Source organism: Pyrus communis, chromosome 7, assembly GCF_041283825.1.
Source record: "Pyrus communis isolate YQ-2024b chromosome 7, ASM4128382v1, whole genome shotgun sequence".
Lineage (NCBI taxonomy): Eukaryota > Viridiplantae > Streptophyta > Magnoliopsida > Rosales > Rosaceae > Pyrus > Pyrus communis.
In genome coordinates, this window is record NC_142571.1 from 24345008 (window position 1) to 24358265 (window position 13258).

The window sequence follows — 13258 nt, forward strand, 5'->3', positions numbered from 1 at the left end:
TTATGAAACAGAACACTGGTATACTATTTATGAAACTGAAAACGGGTACACTATTTATGAAACTGAACACACTATTTCTGAAACTAACTTTATGAAACAAAACACGGGTATACTATTTATGAAACTGAAAATGGGTACACTATTTATGAAACTGAACACACTATTTATGAAACTAAATACAGGTACATTATTTATGAAACTGACTATTTATGAAATTGAACACGAGTACACTATTTATGAAACTGAACACGAATACACTATTTCTGAAACTGACTTTACGAAATTGGACACGGATACACTATTTATGAAATGACTTTATGAAACTGAACATGAGTACACTATTTCTGAAACTGACTATTTTGGATCCCTTAATATAAAAACATTGAATTTCTGAATAATATAAAAAAATATAAAAAGGATAAGATTTAGGATCCCTTGACAAGATTAACCTAGTTAGAAAACACATAAGACCTAAAGAAAAACATTTAGATCCAAAGAGTCATCAATTTGGTTGAAGGCTCTACCTTAGTAGATGAAGTCGCAATTTTGTTTGCAACTTTGCATATACATACATACATGTTTCTCATCATTTTGAACAGGCATGTTACATCATACGTGGTGCAGCAGACAAAAAGAATGTGAAACCCCTATATAAACAAGCAACATTCAGCATGACCGTGAGAATTATTTGTTTCGATCTCTATCCTTTTACAAGCATCTAATATGGTGATCATCTATTCACCCCATGTGTGTGTTAAGATAAAGAACAATGTAGTGATTATTCCATCATTCAATTTTATTGAATGTGAAAAGTGAGATTATGTTTAGCCGTGTCAATGGAAGTAGAATTGATCGATATAAAATATATCCATGGGTGTACAACTACAATTTTTCAAGATCAATGGACTACATAGTCTACAACTTTCAAGTCAATATGCCACATCTTCTTCAGCCATAGTCGTAAAACAAGAACATTGAATGAGTTCAAGTTATACTCTTACGCGAACTTCAGAGCCAAGATTAACCGAAGTCCTAAGACTGGTCACACTTATGTTTCTCAAATTCTATATGTTCTTCTGCAAATCCGAGTTTTAATTTAAATAAAGTCAAGAAAACACCTTCAACAACCAAAAATCACCAAATAGGATTGCATATCCGGATTGTCGAATTAAAAAAAAAACACATTCGGATATAATTTAATTAATCAAAACGAAAGAGGGAGAATCGAAAAGGATACTAAAATTTGTGTAGCTCGAACACCTTGACTCTGCAAAACAAGAATCACCCCCCCCCCCCCCCAAAAAAAAATTAATTTGATGAGCAATTAAATTTGCTGCAATTGTAGTTGAGAGAGGGTCTATGAAACCGTACCGTTGAGTAAAGGCACAAACGAGGTCTAGTTTGAGGTGTTCGTCGACGAATTCTTCGAATTTCTGAATTTTGTGGCGGTAGATGTCCATGAACCTTAGATTAGATTGGATTCAAATTCGACATCACAAACCTTATCCAACTCTAATGTCCTCTGAATATCGACTTCCATCGGCTAGGCGATCAGTATTGGTCACTCCGTACTGTCTCGCCGCCGAGATGGAGACGGCTCAAAAATGAAGTTTGGGGGTCTGATATGTGGTTTTTGCATAGTGGCAAAGGTGGAGCTGCAATGCAAGATTAAAAAGAAAAAAATGGAAGGTTTTGAATGTCGGGAAGAAAAGGGGGAGGGAGACGAAATAGCAGAAAGAACCATAAACGAAGAAATATATTAAACGGACAAAAGTTTACGATCATGGGCAAAATTGGAAATTCAATATTGGGACCATTTAAATTGGACTGGTTTATTGTTGGGCTTTGTCCTAACCATCAAATAAAGTTTCTACATGGCCTTTGGTTAAAATTTAAAGTTTTGAAACCCTTTTCATTAGTTTCTTTTTATTAAATGTTCAAATGCTTCTTGGAAAATCACTTGGAAGTGTTACCTAAATCATCGCTTGCTAAGTGTGTTTCTATGAAACGCTTCTACGCCACATAAGTGGTTCACAAATGCTTCTAATTACAATTTTCTTTCTCGACAACCATAAAGACTTCTGATTGCCTTTGTCAAAATAATTTATAACCGCTTATGGATCTTAGAAGTGTTTTTCCTAAAGAGGCTGCCATGTGATTTTTTCATAAAGTGGTTGGATTTTCAATAAGATTTTTTGAAGAGTTTTTCTAAAGAAGCTGCTATACAGGCCGTATTCTTTTGGATAAGTTCTGTGATCCGTATCCATATCTGCATCTGTACCACATCGTCTGCTAAATTGAGACGAGAATAAGTCCTTGAATCCGCGACGGACTTATCTAGCTTAGCTAATGTTTACATCCCGACTACCATGAAAGCATAATAAAGTTATGGCGGGCTCCCGGTGAATGTATGAGTATCGAACAACCATTCAGAAGTATAAGCCGGACTCACAAGTCGGCAAACGCTCATGCTACTCCGAAGGGAGTCAAGGGACTGCTGCTACAGAACTAACAGCCTCCTTAGCCTCAACAGACTCTGCTGTTTTGCTGACTTAGTTCTGTAATCGACAGCTTCTTTCCGTCACTCTCGACTGCCATGTAAGTCTCTTGCGCAGGTGAAGGCGAGTTTTAATGGCGGCAGGCCATTCTTTCCCTCCCACCCTAAGTGGAGCCTCTGAGAATCCCAATTGCTTGAGCAGGAGGAAGAACAGAGAGGATGAATTTGGAGAAGGTAAACAGGTAAAAAGAACTGAAAAGATAAAATTCAAACAAGATCAAACAGTGAATCTAAGAGAGATAATTTAGAAAGAAAATAGGCTTCATTGGCAAAATACTGGAATACGATGTCGAACAAAATGACCTAGATAACCAAACATCCTACATCTTGGATTTTAGAATCCCATAAAAAAGTACCCAATTTCAAACCTTAAATTAAGAAACACATCTTGGCTCAACAAAAACAGCTTCATTGACTTCTTCCATCTTGGGACCAGCACCGCTGCCACCAGCAGGAGGAACATCTTCATCCATGGCGCCACTGACATCAGGTCTGCCAGCCCTGGTGCACCTTGGCAATGATCGGATTGCAGATGCTCTCCAGCTCCTTCAGCTTGTCCTCAAACTCGTCAGCCTCAGCAAGCTGGTTTTCTTCAAGCCATTGAATAGCCTGGTTTGTCTGGTCACTCGCATCCTTGATCTTCTTGATCGTGTTCATCATGTTGACAACATGAATCACCAAAGTCTTCCCCATGTTGTAGGCATAATTCTCCAAAGCAATCTTGGCCTTCACCTTCTTATTGTGCTTCTCATCTTCTGACTTGTACTTCTTAGCCTCTTGAACCATCTTCTCTATTTCTTCCTTCGACAATCTTCCCTTGTCATTGGTGATGGTAATCTTCTGCTTTGTAGTCTTGTTTTCAGCCGTGACGTTCAAGATACCGTTGGCATCAATATCAAAGCAGACAGTGATTTGCGGAACACCCCTTGGAGCAGGAGGAATGCCAGAAAGCTCGAATTTTCCCAACAAGTTGTTATCACGAGTCCTTGTCCTTTCACCCTCATATACTTGGATCAAGACACCAGGCTGATTATCTGAGTCGGTAGAGAAGAATTTCTCCAACCTCTTGGTTGGAACGGCAGTGTTCCTTGGAATCAACACAGTCATCACACCTCCGGCAGTCTCCCAACCAAGGGACAGAGGATTGACGTTGAGAAACAATAGATCCTGCACCTTCTTGTTACCCTCACCTATCATCATCGCAGCCTGCACAGCGGCACCATAAGCAACAGCCTCGTCTGGGTTGATGCTCTTACATAACTCCTTGCCGTTGAAGAAGTCCTGCAACAACTGCTGCACCTTCGGAATCCTAGTAGAACCGCCCACTAGCACAACATCATGGACCGAGCTCTTGTCCATCTTTGCATCTCTCAAACACTTCTCAATGGGCTCCATACACTTTCTGAAAAGATCCATGTTAAGCTCTTCAAACCTAGCACGGGTAATGGTTGAGTAGAAATCGACACCATCGTACAAAGAATCGATCCCAATTGTGGTCTGAGAAGTGGATGAGAGAGTCCTCTTTGCACTCTCACAAGCAGTTCTTAACCTCCTAAGAGCTCTTGGGCTGCTGCTGATGTCCTTCTTGTTCTTCCTCTTGAACTCTTCAACAAAGTGATTCACCATTCTGTTGTCGAAATCTTCTCCTCCCAAGTGGGTGTCTCCGGCAGTTGCCTTCGCTTCAAAGATGCCATTTTCACCTGTGAGCAGGGAGACATCAAAAGTGCCTCCGCCAAGATCGAAAATCAAGACTTTCTTTTCACCAACGCTGGTGACCTTGTCAAGACCGTATGCAACAGCGGCAGCGGTGGGCTCATTCATAATACGCAGAACATTAAGGCCGGCAATGACCCCAGCATCCTTCGTGGCCTGACGCTGAGAATCGTTGAAGTAAGCCGGGACAGTAACAACGGCATTCTTTATAGATGAGCCAAGATAGGCCTCAGCAATCTCACGCATCTTGACGAGAACCATGGAGGAAATTTCTTCAGCAGTGAACTGCTTCTCTTCACCCTTGTATGTGACAACAATCATGGGCTTGTCACCGGGGTGGGGAATGACCTTGAAAGGCCAGTGGTTCATGTCATTACGAACAGAAGGGTCAGAGAATCTCCTACCAATCAATCGCTTGGCATCTGAAAAATTAACCAAGCTCGTTAAAAAATAATAATTTATTAATAATTCATAACACAGAACAAGCTACAATATCAAGCTAAATCCATTAAAACTTATCAAAAATAAAAGTAACCAAACAGATCATGCTACAAACACTAAAAACTCGGATAACCTTTTCAACTGGGTTTTTTTTTTTTTTTTTCACAAACGGTTCCTGAAATTGACTCAACTCATCAAGATGGTCATTGAAATTGAAAATCGATCAATGTAGTCCATGAAAATAGGGGTCAGAAATCAATGTGGTCATTCCGTCATAATTCCGTCAAACTTTGTTATGTGCTGATGTGGCACATAAGTGGGTCCCACAAGACTAATTAATATTGCCATGTGGATTAGAAATACTTAAAATAATTAAAAATAATAATAATTTTGCATAATTAAAACTTGGAGAAAAAAAAAAAACAATAACAGTCAACTTCTTCTCCCACCTAAGGAGGCTGCACCCAAGGCCGGCCCAGGCCCAGTGCGGGCAGGGTGACCATCCAGGGCCCGAAATAATTAGGGGCACCAAAATTATTAGGGTGATATATTTGTATATGTTTTCATAAGAGTATAAATTTATAAAATTTGGTTCAAGGACAAAGAAGTTTAACTAGAACCGATAGTTTTGTCATTTGAAATTAATGAGGAGGTCTTGGATTCAAAACACGATGTGTGCCTATTTGTTTTTCATTTTTTACAAATTTCGTTTCATAGTATAAATATATAAAATTAGGCTAAATGATCAAGAAGTTTAATTAGAATCAATGGTTTTTGTTGTTTAAAATTAACGAAAGGTCCTAAGTTCGAAATGCCAAGTGCATGTTTATTCTTTTCAATTTTTACGAATTTTTGTTTGGTTGTTAATTTATTTTTAATTAATACCTAGAAGCTATGTGAGTTGTTATTTTTAAAGATTTGTTCCTAATCTTCCACAAAGAGTAATGCGTTGCCCAAATTTTTAGACCAAATTTGCAAATCATATAACGTGTCATCAAAAAGTTTAATTTAGTACCAATTTATTACTTATACATATCAATTAAAGACTCAAAAATATCATTATTTTTTTAGTTCCATATTGACAAGGTTAGTAAATAAGAAAAAACACCTCATGATTTATACAAAAACACTTTAAAAGTTTAGATGGAAAACAAAACTCATATCTATCTACTTGTAAAACCAGAGTTTTTTTTGTTCCTTCTCACGATACAAAATAAATTAGTTTTTCCTTGTTCCCAAATTATTAAGTTTGAAGTGTTTTTCTAAGTATAATTTTATCGATGTCTTACGTGTGAAAACAAATAATTTTCTTATATAAAGTGAAAGCACATTTTTTGACGTCACCCTAGACCTCAAAAATCTCTAGACCGACCCTGGCTGCACCCCTCCACTTCAGCTCCGATTTAGAAACTATGTGCCTGATATCCAGAAGCCCCAAAGACCCTAATATTGCATCTACCACACAATGAAATGACACATCCCCAGAATTCGAATACAAAATTCAAAAATTAAATAAAAAATGTAATAAAATAAATTAGAAAATGTGAAATTACGGGAAGAAAAAGCAGATTAATGGAGGAATACAGTCATCTTCTTCTTCTTTTTTCAAGTTTTTAATTATATAAATAAATTTTTTATTTTTTAAATATTTTAAATCCAAAGAGAAATATTTAATTATATTTGCAGGACCTGGTTATGTGCCACAAAGAATTTTTGACGGAATGGTAACGGAATGACCACATTGATTTATGATACCAATTTTCAGGGATTACATTGATTGATTTTCAATTTCAGAGACCATTTATGATAAAAACCCTTTTTAAAATTTCATCCAACAATTTACAAGAAACTTAAAACCCAAATTATAATTTTGAACAGATTAACTAAAACTCGTAGCCTTGACCACCAATTATAATATTTGATAGTCCATTAATATTAACTAAACAAATCCTGCAAATAAAATAAAAAATAAATAAACTGATCAATTCGCTATAAAAAGATTCAAGGCACAACAAAACCCTGCACAAATGTAACCTGCAAAGATATTTATCACACCAAGCCACAAAAAGATAATTACTTTCAAGGAAATTGAACTCTTTTTCTCAGAAATTCAGGCAAAAGAAATCTAAAAACAGCAAAGTTTAAACAGCACTACAAGCAGAGATCAAATACTACAAGGCAAAAAAACAACATCACATAAAAAAATTTCGCAAGAAAAAGAAAGTGTCTCGATTCTTACCCAGGACGGTGTTGATGGGGTTCATGGTGACCTGGTTCTTGGCCGCATCGCCGATCAACCTCTCCGTATCAGTAAACGCCACGTAAGACGGCGTCGTGCGGTTGCCCTGATCATTAGCGATGATCTCGACGTGGTCGTATTGCCAAACAGCGACGCACGAGTAACTAGTTCCGAGATCTATACCAATCGCTGGCTCCTCTCCCTTTACCGCCATTGCAACCGATGAGATTCAATCAATCAAACAAGCAAAGAACCTCAGAGAAAAGTAAAGAGCTTTTGAGATTTTTGGGCGATAGGTAAAGAAACTTAGGCCTGGTACTGAAGTAATTTTGAAAAAAAGTTGATATTAAAAAAAGTTAGGAATTGTTTTTGTATTCGGTAAACATTCAGTTTCAGCTTTTTTTTTCATAATTTTAGGTAAAAAAAGCCAAAAACAAGAAGCTGCAAAACTCATCTTTGAAAAAACGGTTTTTTTCACATCTGTTTTACATAAAAGTTTACCAAACATTATAATACTATTTTTTTCAAAAGCACTTTTACAAAAAAGTTTACCAAACACTCTGCTACTTTATTTCCCAACTGCTTATTCTCACTGCACAGCAAAAGCAGCTTTTTTCAAAGCACAGCAATACCAAATCAGCCCTTAGTCAGGAAGAAATTCAGTTTGTAAAATATTTCCTCCTTTCTGCATGAGCGTGTGAAAGACGCTTCGCTGCGTGCAGAATTATATTTTCTTTTTACATTTGTTGACTATAATGATATTCTTATAGTTACAATATGCTAAGCACGATGTACAATGTTTAATTTTAATATTTGTATTTATCAAGAGACATTCTTTTATTTTAATTTCTTAGCTGAAAATTTGTATGAACTTTTGCATCCTTAGATTTAAATTAAGATTCTGCAAGTCTCTCAACTTGAGAAAATCACATAAAACCTGTTAAACCATTATATAACTACTAAATTAGTATATAATAAAGAAGTTGATAGAAAGGTAACCTATTGAAAATACGAACAGAATGACTGCACCAAAGCCCATTAAACCATAAAGAAATGAGGAGAATGTAGGTTGGAAATTAATATTAGTAAATGGGAATTAATATTAAGGAAAACTAATTAAAAGTACTTGAAAACTTTGAATTTTAACGATAAGGACAAAATAAAGGGTAAAGTGAATAGTACAATGATTGACTTTTTAGTGTAAAAATGTGGTTTTTCATTAAAGTGAACAGTATCGAGAGCTTTTTGTTAAAGTTTCTTTAATATTAATAGTCCAAATCTGTAATCCTTATTTTAGATTGCTAAAATGAAACTCAAAATGAACGATGCTAAGTATACATCTTCGCTTGCGAAACTTAAGCAGTTTGCAAAAGCTGAGAAACTCTATACTGAATAGGACTTTATTTCGGAGACTCTATGGTTTCAAATATACTACTTGCAGCGTACATCAAAGAAGACCAAACAAAAGGACTGAAACCTTTCATAGTTGGACGGAGCAAAATATACTTCTTCCGTATTTTCCTTGTGAAACCAACTTCAAAACTGTTTGTACAAATTAAAAATTTTCAAACATTCAATTACCCATGAACCAAAAATGAAAATTTTATTAAAGTAAATTAAAATAAACTCATTGACAAAAAGAACATAAAAATGAAGATTGCTACTAAAGCGATGCAAACTGAAAATACCGGTCTTGCCATCAAAAAGTGAATCTAAGAGAGATAATTTAGAAAGAAAATAGGCTTCGTTGGCAAAATACTAGAATACGATGTTGAACAAAATGACCAAGATCACCAAACATCCTTCATCGACTTCTTCCATCTTGGGACCAGCACCGCTGCCACCAGCAGGAGGAACATCTTCATCCATGGCACCACCGAGATCAGGTTTGCCAGCCCTGGTGCACCTTGGCAATGATCGGATTGCATATGCTCTCCAGCTCCTTCAGCTTGTCCTCAAACTCGTCGGCCTCAGCAAGCTGGTTTCCGTCAAGCCATTGGAAGACCTGGTCAATCGCATCCTCAATCTTCTTCTTGTCAGCGGTGTCCAGCTTGGAGGCAGTCTTATCATCCTTGATCGTGTTTCTCAAGTTGTAGGCATAATTCTCCAGAGCATTCTTGGCCTCCACCTCCACCTTCTTCTTGTGCTCCTCATCTTCTAACTTGTGCTTCTCAGCTTCTTGAACCATCTTCTCAATTTCTTCCTTCGACAATCTTCCCTTGTCATTGGTGATGGTAATCTTGTTCTTCTGCCCTGCAGTCTTGTCTTCAGCCGAGACGTTCAAGATTCCGTTGGCATCGATATCAAAGCAGACAGTGATTTGCGGAACACCCCATGGAGCAGGAGGAATACTAGAAAGCTCGAATTTTCCCAACAAGTTGTTATTGCGAGTCCTTGTCCTTTCACCCTCATATACTTGGATCAAGATACCAGGCTGATTGTCTGAGTAGGTAGAGAAGACTTGTTCCTTCTTGGTTGGAACGGTAGTGTTCCTTGGAATCAACACAGTCATCACACCTCCGGCAGTCTCCAAACCAAGGGACAAAGGAATGACATCCAGAAGCAATAAATCCTTCACCTTCTTGTTACCCTCACCGCTCAAGATGGCAGCCTGCACAGCGGCGCCATAAGCAACAGCCTCGTCTGGGTTGATGCTCTTGCATAGCTCTTTGCCATAGAAGAAGTCCTGCAACAACTGCTGCACCTTTGGAATCCTAGTAGAACCGCCCACTAGCAAAATATGATGGACCGAGCTCTTGTCCATCTTTTCATCTCTCTAACACCTCTTAACGGGCTCCATACACTTACTGAAACGATCCATATTAAGCTCTTCAAACCTATCACGGGTAATGGTTGAGTAGAAATCGACACCCTCGTACAAAGAATCAATCTCAATTGTGGTCTGAGCAGTGGAGGAGAGAGTCCTCTTTGCCCTCTCACAAGCAGTTCTCAACCTCCTACGAGCACTTGGGCTGCTGCTGATAACCTTCTTGTGCTTCCTCTTGACCTCTTGAACATAATGATTCATCATTCTTTGTCCAAATATTCTCCTCCCAAGTGGGTGTCTCCGGCAGTTGCCTTCACTTCAAAGATGCCTTTTTCAAATGTGAGCAGTGAGACATCAAAAGTGCCTCCGCCAAGATCGAAAATCAAGACATGCTTCTCGCCAACGCTGGTGACCTTCTTGTCAAGACCGTATGCAAAAGCGGCAGCGGTGGGCTCATTCATAATACGCAGAACATTAAGGCCGGCAATGACCCCAGCATCCTTCGTGGCCTGTCGCTGAGAATCGTTGAAGTAAGCCGGGACAGTAACAACGGCATTCTTTATCGATGAGCCAAGATAGGCCTCAACAATCTCACGCATCTTGACGAGAACCATGGAGGAAATTTCTTCAGTAGTGAGCTGCTTCTCTTCGCCCTTGTATGGACAACAATCATGGGCTTGTCACCGGAGCCAGGAATGACCTTGAAAGGCCAGTGCTTCATGTCACTCTGAACAGAAGGGTCAGAGAATCTCCTACCAATCAACTGCTTGGCATCAGAAAAATTAACCAAGCTCGTTTGAAAATACTAATTTATTAATAATTCATAACACAGAACAAACTACAATATCAAGCTAAATCCATTACAACTTATCAAAAATAAAAGTAACCAAACAGATCATGCTACAGACACTAAAAACTCGGATAGCTATTTTAAAATTTCATCCAACAATTAACAAGAAACTTAAAACCCAAATTATAATTTTGAACAGATTAACTAAAACTCATAGCCTTGGCCACCAATTATAATATTTGATAGTCCAGTAATATTAACTAAACAAATCCTGCAAATAAAAAAATAAAAAATAAATTGATCAATTCGCTATAAAAAATAAAAAAAATTCGAGGCACAACAAAACCTGCATAGTAATTTATCACACCAGGCCTGAAAAAGATAATTACTTTCAAGGAAATTGAACTCTTTTTCTCAGAAATTCAGGCAATAGAAATCTAAAAACAGCAAAATTTAAACAACCAGCAAATATTGACAGTAAAATTCATAAAATCAGCAATACAAGCACATATCAAACAGTACAAGGCAAAAAAAAAAAAACATCACATAAAAAAGTTTTGCAAGAAAAAGAAAGTATCTCGATTCTTACCCAGGACGGTGTTGACGGGGTTCATGGCGACCTAGTTCTTGGCCGCATTGCCGATCAACCTCTCCGTATCAGTAAACGCCACGTAAGACGGCATCATGCGGTTGCCCTGATCATTAGCGATGATCTCGACGCGGTCGTGTTGCCAAACACAGACGCACGAGTAACTCGTTCCGAGATCGATACCGATCGCTGGCCCCTTTCCCTTTCCCGCCATTGCAACCGCTGAGATTCAATAAATCAAACAAGCAAAGAACCGCAGAGAAAAGTAAAGAGCTTTTGAGATTTTTGGGCGATAGGCTGTTCGGAGTCAACAGTGTTGGAGCGAGAGTAGTGAACGTTGGTACAGCAAATTTACGATTTTTGGTGGGAGGGTGTCCAAATGTTCGATTTGACAACGGCCGTTGGATTTGAGTGTTGTGGACGGAGGCGATTGGATATTTCTCGCGGGGTTTGGTTCTCCTTATTTTTGCATTGACTAACCTTTTTATTGACTCTTCGGGTCTACTGTCATGGTCGTCGGAAATTTGTCTTTTTGTCATTTTCCTTGGACGGTGGCGTTTTGTGTTTGGGCTTTCTAAAGGCTTTGGATCCAAACGTGTTTGGATCGGGCTCCACTGCCGTCCATATGGTGCGTGTGCAAAACATGATGAGTCGGTTCAGAAGTTGGTGAGCAAAGAAAAACTTTGGGCCATACTTCCCCCAAGAATTTAAGCCTTGGGTTAAGTCTTCGGGCCTACTCTGCACGTACACGCATTGAAGAAATTGACCTGCGCGACCAACAGACGCGCCTCACTCACCCTACGTGACAAAGTTATAGCCGTTGGGTTCCAGCGCTGACACTTTTGCCGACCACTAGTTTTGAGACCAATGACTATTTCCTTGATCCAACGGCTGGCATAACTGGATCGTCGGTTTATCCAATGGTTCAGAACAAATTTTTTTTCTTTTACAATTATATTAAATTGGACAGTTGAGATGAAATATGAGCAAACCTAATGGTTAAAAAGATCCGACGCCCTAAAATTAAACCTAACAACTAAATCAATTAAAAAATATATTTAAATCAAATTTCACCTAAAAACTCTAAAATACTTATGTATTTGTTCAAACATCCACACACAATTAGGATAATCTACATAATGTGTAGAAATAATTTTTCATGTGTGTGTATGAACTTGTGTTTAAGAATGGGGTGGGTTGCCACTTAGTAGTTAGTACTACGATCTAGTGATATTCTTCTTCACTTACAAGTGAGCGGTCTTAGGTTCGATTCTTTCTAAAGGAAAATTTAAACTACATTATTATGGTTGAGCCATTGTCAGGCTTAGCCCACTCCTGTACCCTTAAGGTAGACAATATTGTTTGTTAATTAAAAAAAAAAAGGAATGGAGTGGAGTGGGTTGTGTGATTTTTCATTGTTTATCATAATTTTAATATTTTTTTAGGTTAAAATATTTATAAAAACTAGCATATGGGCACACACAAAGTGTGTGAGAAAAATTTTTATTTTTTGTTTTTGAAATAGAAGGAGAGACGAAGAGAGTGATAGAGAATGTGGGAGCGGGAATTTTTTTATTTTTTATTTTTAATTAGAGATATATTAGGATTATATGTAAGTGAGACTTTGAAAAAAAAAACAGAAAAATTTGGTTGTGTGAAATTATATTTCTGCCCCGTATTTCTTATGCATGTTCTGTTTTAATTAGAGGGTTAAACTAGTAATTTCATAGAGTTTTGGTTGACAATGAGTGTTTTATTAATTAGTAGAGGTTAATTAGAATAATCTATATAATTTTTTTTTTAAGTTACCAAGAAAAAAAAAGTAGACTAAAATCATCATTTGATAATTTGGGGCTGAACTTTTAAACCATAACCATTGAAGAAAAAAAGTTGTTTCTAGGCGCTTAAAATCATCATTGATAATTTGGGGCATAAGTAGACTAAAATCATCATTTGATAATTTGGGGCTTAAAATTTTAAGCTTTAACTCACACCATTGCGCATGATCTTACAACTGTTTTTGTAATGCTCATAAGCATTTCTTCTACAACTGCTTTCATAGAGAAACATTGGATCTTTTATTGAATGTTCAGATGCTTCCTGAAAATCACTTGGAAGTGCTTCCTAAATCATCATCTGTTGGATGCTCTCTGGTTCACAAA

The 13258-nt window shown here is 37.6% G+C and overlaps 2 pseudogenes across 1 annotated transcript; both read right to left on the reverse strand.

The window, feature by feature from the left end:
- Positions 1–2800: 2800 nt before the first annotated feature.
- Positions 2801–7259, reverse strand: LOC137733798 (heat shock cognate 70 kDa protein 2-like; annotated as a pseudogene). Its single transcript, XR_015964079.1, has 2 exons — positions 6951–7259; positions 2801–4692 (listed from the first exon to the last, which is right to left on the reverse strand). The product of XR_015964079.1 is annotated as a heat shock cognate 70 kDa protein 2-like (transcript).
- A 1398-nt stretch (positions 7260–8657) lies between these two features.
- Positions 8658–11310, reverse strand: LOC137735281 (heat shock 70 kDa protein 4 pseudogene; annotated as a pseudogene).
- Positions 11311–13258: the final 1948 nt, after the last annotated feature.